Source organism: Neofelis nebulosa, chromosome 11 (assembly GCF_028018385.1).
Source record: "Neofelis nebulosa isolate mNeoNeb1 chromosome 11, mNeoNeb1.pri, whole genome shotgun sequence".
NCBI classification, from domain to species: Eukaryota; Metazoa; Chordata; class Mammalia; order Carnivora; family Felidae; genus Neofelis; species Neofelis nebulosa.
In genome coordinates this window covers 68,714,950-68,732,002 of record NC_080792.1, presented here as the reverse complement: position 1 = coordinate 68,732,002, position 17,053 = coordinate 68,714,950, and the positions used below count along the sequence as shown (strand labels likewise).

The 17,053-nt window shown below is 47.5% G+C and overlaps 1 long non-coding RNA gene across 4 annotated transcripts; it reads right to left on the bottom strand.

Moving 5' to 3' along the window:
• Window positions 1-3,922: 3,922 nt before the first annotated feature.
• LOC131489810 (uncharacterized) lies at window positions 3,923-9,777 on the bottom strand. Of its 4 annotated transcripts, none has more exons than XR_009250755.1 (4): window positions 9,690-9,777; window positions 9,037-9,199; window positions 5,991-6,093; window positions 3,923-4,199 (listed from the first exon to the last, which is right to left on the bottom strand). It is a non-coding gene; the product is annotated as an uncharacterized LOC131489810 (long non-coding RNA). The 4 variants fall into 4 exon arrangements; XR_009250757.1 differs by having other exon boundaries at window positions 5,991-6,105; window positions 9,041-9,199; XR_009250756.1 differs by having other exon boundaries at window positions 9,041-9,199.
• Between the last annotated feature and the right edge of the window lie 7,276 nt (window positions 9,778-17,053).

The window sequence follows — 17,053 nt, the reverse complement described above, 5'->3', positions numbered from 1 at the left end:
TTGTTCTCTCTCTCTCTCCCTCTCAAAAATGAATAAACATTTAAATAAGAAGGGGCACCTGGGTGGCTCAGTCGGTTAAGCCTCCGACTTGGCTCAGGTCATGATCTCGCGGTTTGTGAGTTCGAGCCCTGCGTCGGGCTCTGTGCTGACAGCTCGGAGCCTGGAGCCTGCTTCGGATTGTGCGTCTCCCTCCCTCTCTCTGCCCCTCCCCTGCTCACACCCTGTCTCTCTCTCTCAAAAATAAATACACATTTAAGAAAATTTTTAAATAAAAGGGAACTCGGGGCCAAACAGTTGAACAAGTGAGTGTAGTACTTGAGGTTTTAAAATAATGAATTATTAATGACAATAATTAATAATTTTGACGTTCAAATATCAAAGAGTTTCTTCCAGAAGAGTTCTGTTGATCTTATTTCACAAACAAGAGAACACTGAGTGGCCGCCAGACGTGAAGACACCGGAATCAGAAGAGCCTCTGCTTTTCAGCAAAGCAATCCCTCTCACTGAGGTGGTAGCTCATTAAATCCATGCTCCAAATACCGCTGCTCTGTCAGAAGACCCGTTCTGGGGCCTGGGGGGCTCAGTCCGTTGAGCGTCTGACTCTTGATTTCGGCTCAGGTCATGAGCCCAGGGTTGTGAGATCGAGCCCCACATTGGGCACCACACTGAGCATAGAGCCTGCTTAAGATTCTCCGTCTCTGTCTCTCTCCCTCTGCCCCTCTCCCCTGCTCACACGCTCTCTCTCGAAAATAAGATTTTTTAAAAAGGCACATTCCAGAAGTGATGACAAGATATCAGAGATATCTATCCATACCTCCGTGTTCATGGCAGCGTCATTCGCAACAGCCAAGGTATGGAAACAGTCTAAGCATCCATCAATGGATGAATATACAAAGAATATTATTCACCCATGAGCAAGAGGGAAATCTTGTCATTTGCAACAGTGTGGGTGGATCTTTGAGGCATTGTGCTAAGTGCAGTAAGTCAGACAGAGATAAACACTGCATGATATCACTTATACGTGGAATCTTTTTTTTTAAGTCAAATTCCTAGGAACAGAGAGTAGAAAGGCAGTTGCCAGGAGCTCAGAGGGTCGGTGGGGGAAATGGGGAGAGGTTAGTAAAAGGGTATAAATTTTCAGTTACAAGATGAGTAAGGTCTGAGGATGTTAACATAAAACGTGGGGACTATAGTTGATAACACTGTTTTGTATGGTTGAAGTTTGCTAAGCGAGGGGAAGTTAGACGTTCTCTCACACACAAAATGAATATAAAATAAACATAGGAGGTTTGGGGTGCCTGGGTGGCCCAGTCTGTCGAGCATCTGACTCTTGACTTCAGCTCAGGTCGTGATCTCATGGTTGGTGAGATTGAGCCCCGTGTCAGGCTCTGTGCTGACAGTGCGGAGCCTGCTTGGGATTCTCTCCCTCCCTCTCTCTCTCTGCCCTTCCCCTGCTCACACTCTCTCTCTAAGTAAATAAACACCAAAAGAATAAATATACGAGGTGATGGATGTGTTCGCTTACCAGCTGGGAGGGATCTTTGACAATGTGTATATATATATACATATATACTTTGAGAACTTTGAGAACTCCCCCATGACTTTAAGGAAAGGGTTATCATTCCTTCACTTAGTACCAAAGGCATTAATTACAAAGCCTTCAAAGCCCTGAATTTCCTACTATGTCTTATCTGTTGTTAAAATATGCTCTCAATTGCAAGTGCTAACAAACCCAACTCAACCTGCTGAAACAATAGGGAAAGAGTGTTGGTTTATTTAACTGGAGGGTCAAGCAGGAGTGTGGGCTTCAGGCATAGTTTGATCCAGGGGTTCACTGTCTCACCAGAGTTCAGCTCCATTTCTCTCCCCCTTCTGTCCTGCCTTCCTCTGTCAGTTTTGTCTGTCTATCTGGCAGCAACATGGCCGCAGAGCTCCACACCTTATATCCACACTCCCATCACCCAGAACAAGAGAGAACAGACTCTTGTTCCAGCAACGAGCTCTGAGATTCACTTTGACTGGACAAGCTGAGATCCCACGCCCATCGCTGGCCATGCCCACCTATTCAGGGATCATCACAGCTATTACTATCCCAACCCTTATTGTACTGAACTACAATCCTGATTTTCTCACTGGCTTCCAGTAGATGGTGATTACAATATTCCTCTCTGTACGATAGTACGATAGTTGGTGCTCAGTAGATGCGGATTGGGTTTCTAAAGCACGGGGTTGGTTGTTCTCTTTCCTCAACAAACCCCTGCACAGGCCTCAGCAGTTTGTGGGGGTCAATGGAGCCCCATTAGCAGAATAAATAAATACATCCCACATTTTCCTACCTCTTTCTCCCCCGTTGGTTCCATAGGACCTCAGCTTTAATAATATCCTCCACAGCCAAGTATTTCTGTCTGTCTCGGGGGCTGTCTTCGGACAGGCTGACAAATACGGCTAGTGTATTCCCTGGGGAGGGGGTGTCTATCTCCATCACTACCAAGTCTCATGCCTCGTGGGGTCTGCGGTCTCCACCTTTGGGTCTCCACGGAGATCCCGGATCTCTCAAAAGTGGCAGAGTCGGGGACACGTGCCTCCCTCCTTCCTCCTGGTAGGTGGTGGGTCCTGGGGCAGTGCTGCCCAGGCCCCAGTGCGTCCCAGCATGGAGCCCCTGTCCGCTTCTACTTACCTTTCTCTCTAATGGGCCCAGACACGGGTCCATGGACTGGGCTGAGGAAGGAGACCAGGGCTGGTCGTTACGCTCCACGGGAAGTCACTTCTGCCCTCTGGTTCTGAGATGTGGAATCACAGCGCAGCTTGTCCCGCTGGTTTCCCAATCCTCTACGCCCGGAGACTCTGTTCCTTGTGCCTGGAGACTCCTGCTGAGCCCAGAGGCCGCCTCACTGGTTATCAGACCCACCTGGAGGTGTCTGGACTTCTACAGTGGGCATGACTTAGGCCCCTGCCATGAGACCTACCCACAAGGATGCCTCAGTAGCGTCTTATCCCTTCCGGGGGGGGGGGGGGGGGGGGGGGGAGAGGCCGCCATTGTGCCTCGACTTCTTTGCATCTGTTGTTGCTGCATCTGTAAAATGGGGCAATACTTCTGATCTCTCAGTGTCTTCCAGGGGATCAAATGAGACAAAGGACTTGGAAATGCACAGAGGAGGCCTCTTCTTTGTCAGGTTGACTCCGCCCAGCTCACTAGTCCCCTGCAGTGCTTATCAATCAATACCTCCCTGGAACACTTCAGATTATCTAACATGCCTGCTATTCCCAGGAGACAGCATGCTCTGGGGTACTGTGTGCATCATTCATACTCACATCTTCAGCCCCCAAGCCACACCTCGTACGCAGCCAACAGCATCAATCAAAGGTGAGACTTCTTGCCCACACACCATGCGTGAGGCTGTGCCTCAGGCACGTTCTTTCTACTCAGTGTGCAGCTGAACCTTCACAGCAGTCTCACAAGCTAGAGACAAAGTTTCATCCCGCAAGGTGACAGAGGCCTGGAGACATCCAACAGCCCGCCCAGGGTCATGCAGCAGGTAGGTAACGGAGCCGAGATTTGAACGTGGGTCTCTCCGACTGTTACAAACGCTTGTGTTTTCCATTCAAACGTGTTTCCTAAAGACGGGTACCATCTGTCTCTGAATGCCCAATCTGTGACATAATCCCTCCCGGGACAGCACACAAACGAACGTTTTACTGATTAAATGAAGAAATACGGAAGGATAATACTAGCTAGAAAATGAGATGAATAGATAGATAGATAGATAGATAGACAGACAGTTGGCAGATAGATAAGTTTCGATATAGATGGATATTCCTGGGGAAAGTTATGCTAAGGCAGGAACCATACCCTACACTCCTGCCAAGGCTCAGAAATCGATCACAGACCCGAGGGCATAGTAAGCACTCTATACACACTGAATTTGAGTAACCAGAGGTGTTAGATGTGAAAGCAAAGGATTCTTGGAAGCAGCTCCGATAACGTCATCTGAATGGGCCAGAAAGGACATTCAGGATCAACATTGACGTAGGGTCCCTGTGGTTCCCTTGCTGATGTCACTGGATGTGGCTTACCCATTACAGTCCAAAGGAAGCTTCTCCACGTTCAGGAACTACAGCCTGGAGGACATCAGAATTGAGAAGCTTCATTTCCTGCTGACAAGTGGTACAGGTGGTGAAGAGAAGGGGGTGTGCACAGGCTAGAAAAATGGAATGATCCCATTATCAATGCTGTCCAAGCACATAGGAGTCCTTCAGTGTGACCCTATTCAATATCTAGCCAAAAACAAGGCTGACTCATTCAATCTTGGTTAAAAGGACTTGATTCGAGGGGCGCCTGGGTGGCTCAGTTGGATAAGCATCTGACTTCAGCTCAGGTCACGATTTCAGGTTTGTGGGTTTGAGCCCCGCGTCGGGCTCTGCGCTGACAGAGCCTGCTTGGGATTCTGTGCTTCCCTCTCTCTCTGTCCCTCCGCCTCTCGTGCTCGGTCTCTCTCTGTCTCTCAAAAAGAAGTAAACATTTTAAAAAGTTTTTGAAAACAAGACTTGATCTGAACAAGAGCCCAAAAAGTTTGTCATGAGACCATCGTGCCTGAAAGGACAACCCCATGGCAAATCCCACAAGCAGCATGGGGTGGGAGGTGCTCTGGACTTGGAGTCAGGAGGCCCACATCTTGGTCCCAGTGCTGCCGTGAATTGGCTGTATGACCTTTAACCCAGGGACTCAGTTTCCAGCTATTTCACAAGAGAGCTTTAACACCAATGAGCTCCTTGCTGACTTTGTGGGTTTTTTTTTTTTTTTTTTTTTAAGATTTCTTCCTTTATTTTTGAGAGAGAGAAAGCATGCGTGGAGGAGGGGCAGAGAGAGAGGGAGAGAGAGAATCCCAAGCAGGCTCTGCACGATCAGTGAGGAGACCAACGTTGAGACTTGAACCCACAAACCGTGAGATCATGGCCTGAGCCAACGTTGGACGCTTCACCGACTGAGCCACCCAGGCGCCCCGCTCCCGGCTGACTTTGAATCTAGGATTCTGTATAGGATTTTGGAGTGGGGAAGGAGAGAGGGCTGAGCAGAAAGAAGGAGCAGTGGTGTTCTAAAACCACCTGCACCGCCAGCTTAGGAGAATCATTCCTGTGTTCATCTCTTCCTACTTGCATATTCTATGACATCATATCGATAGCTTGAAATCCGCCATGATGGGAGCATTCACACCATGGCAACTGGCAACCGCTAAATCACAGCTCACTCATGCTCTCTCTTCTTTTCTTTTCTCTCTCTCTCTCTCTCTCTCTGTTTTTTGAGAGCCAGTTGGTAAACATTTATCAGCACACCACTAGAAGGGGGCCAACGTTTATTGAGCACCTAGTTTCTCAGGCACTTTATGTAGCCTGTCTCTTACCCCTCCTGGCCTCCACAACCATGGGACAAACTTTGCGAGGCTCCAAGAGACTCAGTAAGTTGCCCAGTGTCACCTAGCAATTAGGAGATGAGGGCGATACTCAAACCCGGGACCGACCGGATCCAAGTTCCGTGACCTTTTCCCACCACCACACGTGCTCTCTGAATTCGGAAAAGCCAGGCATGGTAAGGAGGCACAAATATAGTTCGCGTCACAGCCCTGGAAGGTAACCCGGGCATGACCTTCCGGTCTGATGGGAAGCTAGTTCTTCCTTGCCTGTCCATCCACACTCCTGTGATATTCTCAATTCCCCTTAAGATTTTCCAGCTCACACCATCAACACAGACCTGGCCTGGAACGTCCATTCTACCCTCCTGGTGGCTTCACATTACGTGAACTTACAGCCCCATTATTGGAGCTGCCAAATTAATCAATTTAAGTTTGGCGCCAAAGGTCAACTGCATAGACGTCCGCTGTGCTAGCTGGAGGACATTTCCATGCTGTTGGATCAGAGGTGACCCCTGTGTTCCCATCATGGACATTGCTATTGATAGAAGGTTCCACGTAACCCAATCCCGAGCGCACACGTACACTCTCCTGCAAACACGCTGCCTCCTTGGTGCCTTCATGGTTGACCTCTCCAAAGACCTTCCCGTTTTCTCCTTCGCCAAGAGGAAATATCTCTCCACTGGGTCTGTGAAAGCGACTCAGCAGAAACAAATGATGAGGTCCATTATCAAAGATGTTTCGATTAAAAGCAACATGGCCTTATTAAGATAAATTGACTGTTTGGAACAGTGTTTTGTTTTGTTTTGTTTTTTTTAATGGTCCTTGTAATGTTAAGACGACTCCTGTCTCTGCCCCTTAGTTGAGATCAAATCGGTTTATTGGTTTTCCTGTGACCACAGGGATGCCCTTCTCACTCCCCCATGATTGACTTTTAATCTATGGCAGACATTCAATGACTTTCTGGCAGAAATAGTTCGGTAATAAGTCAGACTCTCTCTGGAAGGCTCTCTCCGGACCCTTCCTGGGAATGCAATTAAGCAACATGAATTTTCCTTTTAGCATGACTCCCTGACCCTTAAATTATGTTCTGTTAAAGTCTGTGAGCCCCAGTTAAGTGCATGTGGGTCGAGATGGACCTCAGCTGGATTCTCTCCCAGCCAAAGTGGCTGGAGGCCTCTTTTACACCTTTCAGCCTTTGGGTCGGAGTGGTTTTGAGAGAAGTAGTCTTGGGCTCCTCGGTAACCAGTGGAAATATTCAAGAAAGGGGGATTTCAGCTGGAACGGTGTGCGGCATGTGGCTGAGAAGAGCTGAGTGCACCCTACAGTTAGGGAGTAAATACTACGAATCTAAATGAGTTTTGTCCTTGATTTGTTGCTGGGATTTGGCCAACTCACTCCCGTTCGGATCCGGGCCTCAGACTTCCCGTCTATGAAATATAGGTGTTGGGCCTCAGGAGGGGCGGAGAAATCAAATAACTTCAGAAGCATGGCAGGTAAAAGAATTTAGGGAAACCAGAGTGTGTATGCCCCACGGGAAAGAAAACTGGTAACAATATCAATGATCGTGTAAATAATAGTAATAGTACTTAATACCGTGGGACACTTAGCATCCCAGGCGCTTATCCTAAACACTTTCCATATATTAGCTTCGTGGTTCTCATGGCAGTCCGGCGAGGTAGGTCCCATCTCCGTTTACAAATGAGGAAACTGAGGCACAGAGATGTTCAGTAACTTGCCCAGAGTCACACAGCTGATACAGGAAAAGAATCCTCCGTGGGTAGGATCTGGGAACACTTTGCCAGTTTTCAACCTCTCGATTACATCTCTAAAGGCCTTCCAGCCCTAACACTCTGAATCGCTGTAAAAAGCAAAATCTGAACATACTAGTTGCCCAGTAAAGGCTGGCTAAATCATTATCCAGGAGTCAAAATTCTAAGGGACACCTCCTGATAAGCACCCCCAGATATGCATCCATGAATCCGCCCGACCCCATTTTACGGGAGAATAAGTGAAATTCAATATGCAATGCATGGGGCCACGGTCACAGAGCTAGGAAGTGGCAGGGCAGAAGCTTCGCTACAAACCTAAATACGCTATAGACTCCGGGGGGGGGGGGGGGCCCAGCTGCCGTTTGGTTTTTTTTCTAACTTTATTTATTTATGTATTTAGATATTATTTATTTTGAGAGACAGAGAGAGAGCAGGGGAGGGGCAGAGGGAGAGAATCCCAAGCTGGCTTCTCACTGTCACGGCAGAACCCGATGTGGGGCTTGAACTCAGGAACCGTGAGATCATGACCTAAGCCCAAATCAAGGTTTTGTTAGTTTGTTTGTTTTCGTTCCTTTCTTTCTTTTCTTTTCTTTCTTTCTTTCTTTTTTTTTTTTTGAGAGACAGAGCGCAAGCAGGGGAGGGGCAGGGAGAGAGGGAGACACAGAATCCCAACAGCCTGGAGGCTCTGAGCTGCACGCACAGAGCCTGACGTGGGGCTTGAACGTACAAATGCCAGATCATGACCTGAGCCGAAGTCAGACGCTTAACTGATGGAGCCACCCAGGCTCCTCCCACCTGCTGTTTTTATACATAAGGTTTTATGGGAACAGAGCGATGCGTGTTCATTTACAGCTTGTCTGCGGCTGTTCTCCTGCCACAGACCAAATGGCCCACCGAACCTGACCCTTTACAGAAGTTTGCCGGCCCCAGACTGGAAGGCAGTGGAGACAGAAAGGGACGTGCCGGCTCTTATCAAGGTTGGGGTGGGAAAGGGGACAGGGAGATTAGCAATGGCATTTTCAACAGGTGGGGAGATAAAAAGAAAAGGAGTTCAAAATTTGGACAAAGACTCAACTCTAGCAAGAAAACTTCCAGTGTGGGGGGAGAGCAAGCTGTGAGCGTTTGTTCCGGGCTGCAGATGGCATTTCTAAAAGGCAAGAGATTGAGGGGCACCTGGGGGGCTCAGTCGCTTAAGCATCCGACTTCAGCTCGGGTCACGATCTTACCGTCCGTGGGTTCGAGCCCCGCGTTGGGCTGTGTGCCCGCAGCTCGGAGCCTGGAGCCTGCTTCGGATTCTGTGCCTCCCTCTCTCTCTGCCCCTCCCCCGCTCATGCTCTGCCTCTCTCTCTCAAAAATAAATAATAACACATTTAAAAAAAATTGTTTTCAAGGCAAGAGATGGAGATCCTGCCTCTGCTTTAGAAGGGGATGCGGTTGTGGTTCACTCAACTAATCAATATGCTCTATTCACCAGGAGAAGGACCCCCCGCCCCAGCCATGGGCCGGGGAGGTGCTGGAAGCTCAAGGGAGGGAAACTGGATGTCGGATGGGTGGGTAGGGATGGGGAGCCTTTCCTTTCATTCACTTACTCCTTCTCTCAGACGTTCATCGAACACCCACCAGGGACCAGGCATCAGGCACAGCACTCGTGGAGGAGGGACAGGGCAGAGAATGTTAAGGAGGGCGGGGCTTCTGAAAATAGGAGAAAGGAATAGAGAAAAGAGAGTGAGAAAGAGAGAGAGAAACATAAGTGGGAGGGAAGGGAAACCGAGCAGCAAGAAATAGAAATACGGAGCGAACGACGATAAGAGAGGAAACGGAAGAAAAAGTTTGAGCTGGGAACTGCAGTAAATCATTACCTACATTGTTTCCTTCTGCGACGTGCGTGGAACCCCGTTCGGCCACTGTTCACGGATCTTAAATCGATCACTCTCAACCTGGAGGCCTTCAGAGGCTTTGGTCTGCCTGGTTCTGAAGGGGGATCTCCATCACCGACTTGGCGTCAGGAGTCCGGGACATTGCCTGTTGGGGTAGATAACATTAAATGTGGACATGAATGAGGCTACCGGCGAGAGTTTCCCACCGTGGGTTTTCAGGCAAAGAATTAAAGGAGCGGGGAGGGGGAGGGGGAAGAGGAGAGGGAGGGGAGGGAGAGGAGGAGAGGGAGGGGAGGGGGAGGAGGAGGGGGAGGGGAGGGGGAGGGGAGGAGGAGAGGGAGGAGAGGGGGAGGGGAGAGGGAGGGGGAAGATGAGAGGGAGGGGAGGGAGAGGAGGAGAGGGAGGAGGAGAGGGAGGAGGAGAGGGGGAGGGGAGAGGGAGGGGGAGGAGGAGCGGGGAGGGGGAGGAGGATGACACCTGAGGATGGTGATGTAGCAGTAAACTAGCCTTTGGCACTATGCTAGTTGTTTTACTAGCATAAACTAGTACTCTGAACTCCCGCGATAGCCCTCTGAGAGGTATTACTCCATTTCTCCGAGGAGAAAACCAAGGCTCTGGAAAGCAAAACTACTCACCCAAAGCTCACAGCTAGGGCAGAACTGGACTCTGAACTCATCTCTCTGAGTCCTGAGCCCACTAAGTGGGAGTGATTCTGGAAGTAAGGCCCCTAGGTCAGCTTCAGCATCACAATCGCCCCAGGGAGTGACAGTTTAAACTGCAGATTCCCAAGCCCCACCCAGATCCACTGAATCAGGATCTCTGGGGGAGGATAGCATCCGGTCTCCATTTTGAACCACTTTGGTGTTAAAGCATTTTTTAAAATTCGTTGTTTAACATTTATTTACCTTCGAGAGAGAGACAGACAGACAGACAGAGTGCGAGCAGGGGAGGGGCAGAGAGAGACACAGAATGGGAAGCAGGCTCCAGGCTCTGAGCTGTCAGCACAGAGCCCGACGCGGGGCTCGAATTCACGAGCTGTGAGATCATGACTTGAGCCAAAATCAGACGCTTAACCGACTGAGCCACCCAGGTGCCCCACATTTCTGCATTTTGAGCCAGATGATTTCTATGTTTGCTGAGGTTTGGGAATTAAGCACAAAAGACTCAGGTTCCAATCCAGTGATCCCTGGACAGCTTTCCAAGAGTCCACGACCTATTGATAATAAACTGGAGTATTGTTCAACACATGCCCACCCCCTTTCTTCTCCTCTTTGGGGAAGTGTTGGCCCCAGTGAATATTTTAGACCTTTTGGTTTACTTCGGCCAAGGAAATGTGCACAGATGGGAGGTAATAGAACCTCAAAACAAGTTTGTGTGGCATGGCTTACCTCCTAAGCGTCCACCATCACCACAAAAGATAAAAATAAAAATAAAAATAAAAATAAAAGTAAAAATAAAAATAAAAAACCATGCTCCACAAGGCAGGTTGCCTTTCCAGCCTGGGCTCCAGAATTGGACACATGAAGTTGAGCTGAATGGTCCCAAAGCCTGGATCCAAGCACAGCCAACCCATAATCTGCAACTAAAATGCCCCAGCCAACCCATATACATGCCAATCACATGAGCAAGAAAGACCTGCTTGTTGTCAGCCATTGGGTTTAGGTATGATTTGTTATGCGGCCATAGCTGACCGATACACCTACGCTATATATCCTATATTGTGTGACCATTTTATGCTGTGTACTCACTTTTCTGGAGAGAGGGTACACATACCTTTCAACAAATTCTCAAGAGACCAGGGACCCCAGCAAGTATTAAGAGCCACAGATCCGCTTGAAGATCTTCCCAATCCTCAGTAGAACCTCAGGAGTTTCCAGGCTTGAGCTGAATGAGTTTTCACTGTCCCTCCTTACCAATTAGAATTGCAGATGGTTATCTAAGCCTTAATCTTTAAGGCGTCCGGACCGAATATGCTGCCGGAGTTTTGAGAAGGGGGCCTGGGTGATGGTCTTAGGATTCATTCTTGAATCCTTGGACTCTTAAAATACCCCAAAATACAAAAAACAAACCAAGAGGAATTATTAAACAACAGGGAGTCGTTTTATAAGATTTTCCTTCTCTAGTCTCTTATTACTTACCCATTTATCTCTCCAGTGGAAAGAAATTTCTCTCTACCTCTGTGAAGTACATAGAAACAGCTCGGTCAATGTGTTGCCAGAGATGTGAAAAATTAAAAATAATATTTCCCAGTCTGGGTTGGCTTATATAAATAAGTATATACAGAACCTATATCCAACACCTCAATCATGAAAATCATGTTAACATGTCACAGGACATTAATTTTTTCAAGATCACTGGACAATAGTTTTAGGACAATAGTTTTTTTTTTTTTGCCTGCAGTTTGTGAAGTCACAGCTCCAAGGACCCTCCACTAGAAGCAGCAAGGCCCCTGGGGAGGATGAATTGACCCAGCCACGTCTCCATTTATTTTACGTCCCTGCTCGTATCTTATCCGGAGTTGGAGGCCAAGCAAACCAGCCTGTTAGCAATCCATTTTCCTGTGCTGGCCTCATCCCCTTGGCTGTTATCGGCCGAGTACTTCAGCACGGATGGATGGGTTCTGGCCGGTCAGGGGACACAAGTGAACTTGAACCAAATCCAGCTAGCAGGATTTCTGATCGCCAAGGTGACCTGCCACCTTCAAGGAAAGCAGGATTCAGATGGTGACTCAGGGGGTGCCAGGGAAGAGAGGGAGGAAGGACAGGTGCACTGCCTCCCGTAACCCAGGGCTGACTGGGGGGACTTTGGGATCGGGGGTTCTTGGGTGTTGTGGGAAGAATTAGAAGCACTCTTCTTCTCCGCTGTCCTCCATTGATGGCCATACCCTCTGTCCTTTTGGGTGTTGAAGCATCTTTTGTTTGTCAAGACAGCCCGACAGGCTGAGTTTGGATCCACACATTCTTTGGAGGCAGGACCTCAAAGAGGTAATCCGGTAAGATGAGGTCTGAGGGCACCCTGACGTATTCACCAGCTAGGATGTTCACCCAAGCCTCAGAGCCAGAGTTTTTCACTGGGGCTCTGTTATGTAGGCATGATTGTACCGTTGGGCTAATAGCACCTGGCTCAAAGCCTCAACCTTCTTTTCTTTTCTTTTTTTTTAATGCTTATTTATTTTTGAGACAGTGTGAGCAGAGGAGGGGCAGAGAGAGAGGGGGGACAGAGGATCCGAAGGGGGCTCTGCACTGACAGCAGGGAGCACGACATGGGGTTCCAACTCATGAACCATGAGATCATGACCTGAGCCGAAGTTGGACCCTCAACCCACTGAGCCACCCAGACGCCCCTCAAAGGCCCAACCTTCTAATCATGAGGTTGGTCTTTCCAGCCTGACCAGCCCCCTGCTGAAACCATCTAGGGACTGACCAGGTAAACTGAGCGTGGTCCTGAGGTCCTACCGTGATTAACAAAGACAATCCTATCACCTGGGAAATTCCAAGAGTTTAGAACTCTGTCCTAGGAAGGGACAAAGGCCAACCAAATTCTTGATTACAACATGCATATACATATATGTGCATTATATGAATACATAAATGCTACACATACTTGTTCTGTTTGTATAGTGTATATATTGGAAAGATACACTCCAACGTGTTAATAGTAACTACCTCCAGGTAAAGAGATTCAGAAATGTTGTGTTCTTCTTGTTTGTTTGTTTGTTCATTTGTTTGTTTTGAGAGAGAGAGCGTGTGCATGCGCGTGCAAAGGGCAGGGCCAGAGGGAGAGAATATTAAGCAGGCTCCGCACTCAGTGCAGAGCCCCACATGGGGCTTGATCCCACGACCCTGGGACCATGACCTAAGCCAAACTCAAGACTGGGATGTTCAGGGGCGCCTGGGTGGCTCAGCTGGTTGAGCGTCCGACTTCGGCTCAGGTCATGATCTCGTGGTTCGTGGGTTCCAACCCCGCCTCGGGCCCTGTGCCCATGGCTCGGAGCCTGGAGCCCGCTTTGGATTCTGGGTCTCCCTCTGTCTCTGCCCCTCCCCCCACTTGCGTTCTGTCACTCTCTCAAAAATAAATAAAGATTTAAAAAAGATTGGGGGGCGGCTGGGTGGCGCAGTCGGTTAAGCGTCCGACTTCAGCCAGGTCACGATCTCGCGGTCCGTGAGTTCGAGCCCCGCGTCAGGCTCTGGGCTGATGGCTCAGAGCCTGGAGCCTATTTCCGATTCTGTGTCTCCCTCTCTCTCTGACCCTCCCCCGTTGATGCTCTGTCTCTCTCTGTCCCAAAAATAAATAAAAAACGTTGAAAAAAAATTTTTTTTTTTAAATAAAAAATAAATAAAAAAGATTGGGATATTCAACTGACTGAGCCACCCAGGTGCCCCCGCACCCCCCTTTCATGTTTAATTGCCAGTCCAAGAGGCTCAGGTCAGTTAAGAACTCAGATCACATTCCCATTTCATGGGCCGTGTGACTTCTGCGGACTTCAGTTTCTTCTTTTGCCGTATGGAATCGATTGCAATGGTTCCTACCCCAGAGCTCAGCTGCTGTTGACAGAGCCTACTATGGCACCTGCGAATTGATAATTAGTTATTCTTGGGTCATTGTTGTGATGACCATTGTTAACGTTCTTGTAACTCACCTCATTGTCTTATAAGTCACCTGGGAAATGATATTTATTGAGCCACCCATGGCATGAAGGGCCATGTGTGATCCAGACCTGGGAGACCTGCACCCATTGATGCCTCCAGAAACTTACAACCACCCTGGAGAGATCCACTGACCCTCCATAGACTGTAGGGTAGCACCTGTCCTCTAATCTCATCCCCTTTCCCTCTCTGCCCCTCCTCTGCTTGTGCTCTCTCTCTCTCTCTCAAAAATAAATAAGAAACAAACAAACAAAAAGCAGTTTAGGAGCAAGTACAACAGCCCCTATGGCTGGGACCATCAGCCCCGAGCCAGGATGGAGCCATGTGACTGGTGGATGGGAGGCATCTCCAGGCTGTTCTCTTCAGGGACCAGAATCTTTTCTCTCCCCTGGTCTCCCAGGGACTATTCAAAACTGCATCTTAGTATCTGATTGTAACAACCTAAGGAACAGTGAGGAAAAAAACAAAAAACAAAAAAAACAAAATCAGGAAACACTATCCACTTAAAGATGAAACGGTTGGTGTGCATTGAAGTGCCCCGGGAGCAGGGGTGGGGTGGGGTGGGGGTAGGGTGTGGGGCAGGATTTTCATCACACGTTTGTGGGGGAAGGATACAGTTCTAGGTTTTAAAAAAAATATTATATAATTTTGGTTTTAGAATTAGATATACCTGAGTCTAAGTGACATCTCCAGGGCCATTCACTGAACCACAATGGAGTAAAATTTCCCACCGGAAATGAACATGTATTTGTGTCCTGTAAATAACAGTACTATGCTAAACGATTGACATGCACTGTCCCATTAAATCTCCACCACTTCAAGATGAAGCTACCATTATGAGCCCATTTCACAGGTGGGAAAACTGAGGCTCAGAAAGGTGAAATGATTTGCCCATTCTCCTAATCCCTACCTGTACTGCCTCCCTCTCACTAGAACAAACTGGGGGTGGCCGGAGGGGAGGTGGGTAGGGGCACAAACGAAATAGATGAAGGGGGGTTAAGAGGTACAGACTTCCACTTATAAAATGAAAAACTCACAGGGATGAAAAGTCCAGCCTAGGGAATACAGTCAATAATATTGCAATAACGTCATATAACGTCATATGCTAACGTCATAGCGTGATAGATGGTGACTGCTGATGTATAAAATTGTATGATCACTATCTGCTGAGTCCCACAGACCCGGGGTTGAAACTTGACGTCGTTTCTTGCCTGAAACAACTTGGGACAAGCATTTTCTCACACCTCCTTTCCCATGTCTGCAAGACCAGAGTGATAACACTTCTGTAAAGGACTGTCATGATACTCAGGGGACGTCATACCTACGAAGCACTCAGAACAGTCCCTGGCACAGGTGGCCACCCAATAGATGTCATGGATGTGACTGTGCTCAGACCTTGAACACAAAAGAGGTGGTCAACAAACTTTAATCCTCACACACCTTCTGGCTACAATAAGGGGAAAGTCATAAGCAGGAAAAGATGCCATTTTTGCTTTCAAAAAGCTCACGGTCTTGACCATGAGAGCAGAAAGACCATGGAAATGGAAAGCGATGAGAAGAAGCCATCTATCATTGTATGAGTCGGGATGTAGGAAAAAAAAAATACCAGCTCTAATTAGCTTTTAAAAATACATTTATCGGTTCACGAAATGGAAGAGTCCATTTAATTTCAAACTGTCAGTATAGTGGCTAAGAGGTTGGGATGGTACACACTCAGGTCTAGTTTGATCAAGGTGTATCAACACTATTAGGTCCAACATCTTTTTATAACAAATGATCTGTCATGCTGCCTTTACAATTCTGAAATGAAATTCACAGATAATATAATCCACCCATCACAGAGTTTAATAGAAAATCAATAGAGTGTCCTGTCTGCATTACCAAGGAAAGAAAACAGAATAGTCTTATAATAAAAACACAAAGGTCCAGGGGCGCCTGGGTGGCGCAGTCGGTTAAGCGTCCGACTTCAGCCAGGTCACGATCTCGCGGTCCGTGAGTTTGAGCCCCGCGTCAGGTTCTGGGCTGATGGCTCGGAGCCTGGAGCCTGTTTCTGATTCTGTGTCTCCCTCTCTCTGCACCTCCCCCGTTCATGCTCTGTCTCTCTCTGTCCCAAAAATAAATAAAAAACGTTGAAAAAAAAATTTTTAAAAACAAAACAAAAAAAAAAAAACAAAACACAAAGGTCCATTTCTTTGGGCAAATACCCAGTAGTGGAATTACTGGACTGTAGGGTAGTTCTGTTTTTAACTTTTTGAGGAAACTCCATACTGTTTTCCACAGTGGCTGCACCAGTTTGCATTCCCACCAACAGCACACATGAGGGTTTCTTTTTTCCACATCCTTGCCAACACTTGATATTTCTTGTGTTTTTGATACTAACCATTCTGACAGGTGTGAGGTAATATCCCATTGTGGTTTTGATTTGCATTTCCCTGATGATGAGTGATGTTGAACATCTTTGCACATGTCTATTGGCCATCTGGATGTCTTTGGGGAAAAGGTTCTTCAGGTCCTCTGCCCTCTTTTAATTGGTTATTTGGTGTTGGGGGCATTGAGTTGTATAAGTTCTTTATATATGTTGGATATTAACCCCTTATCAGATATACCATTTGCAAAAGTATCCTCCCATTCCGTAGTTTGCCTTTTCATTTTGTTGATGGTTTCTCTCACTGCACAAAAGCTTTTTACCTTGGGGTAGTCCCAACAGTTTATTTTTGCTTTTGTTGCCCTTGCCTGAGGGGTCATAAATTTGTTGCTGAGGCTTATATCGAAGAGATCACTGCCTGTGCAGAGTTCTATGGTTTCACGTCTTACATTTGGGCCTTTAATCTGTTTTGAATTTCGTTTTGTGTACAATGTGAGAAAGCGGCCCAGTTTCATTCTTTTGCACGTAGCTGTCCAGTTTTTCCAACACCATTCGTTGAAAAGACTGCCTTTTTTCCCATTAGATATTCTTGCCTCCCTTGTCACAGATTCATTGATCATATAAGCATGGGTTTATTTCTGGACTCTCCGTCCTGTTCTGTTGATCTCTGTGTCTATTTTCGTGCCAGTACCCCACTGTTTTGACCCAGTAATTCCATTACTGGGTACCTACTCAAAGAACATGGAAACACTAATTCAAAAAGATATATGCACCCCTATGTTTACTGCAGTGTTATTTACGACAGCCAATGCATGGAAGCAGCCAAGTGTCCGTTTCATAGATGGGCGGATAAAGATGTGGTCTATATATACAGTGGAATATTACACAGCCATAAAGTAAGAATGAAATCTGGGTGTTTACAACAACATAGATGGGCCTAGCAGGCATTACATTAAGTGAAACGTCAGAGAAAAACAAATACCGTATA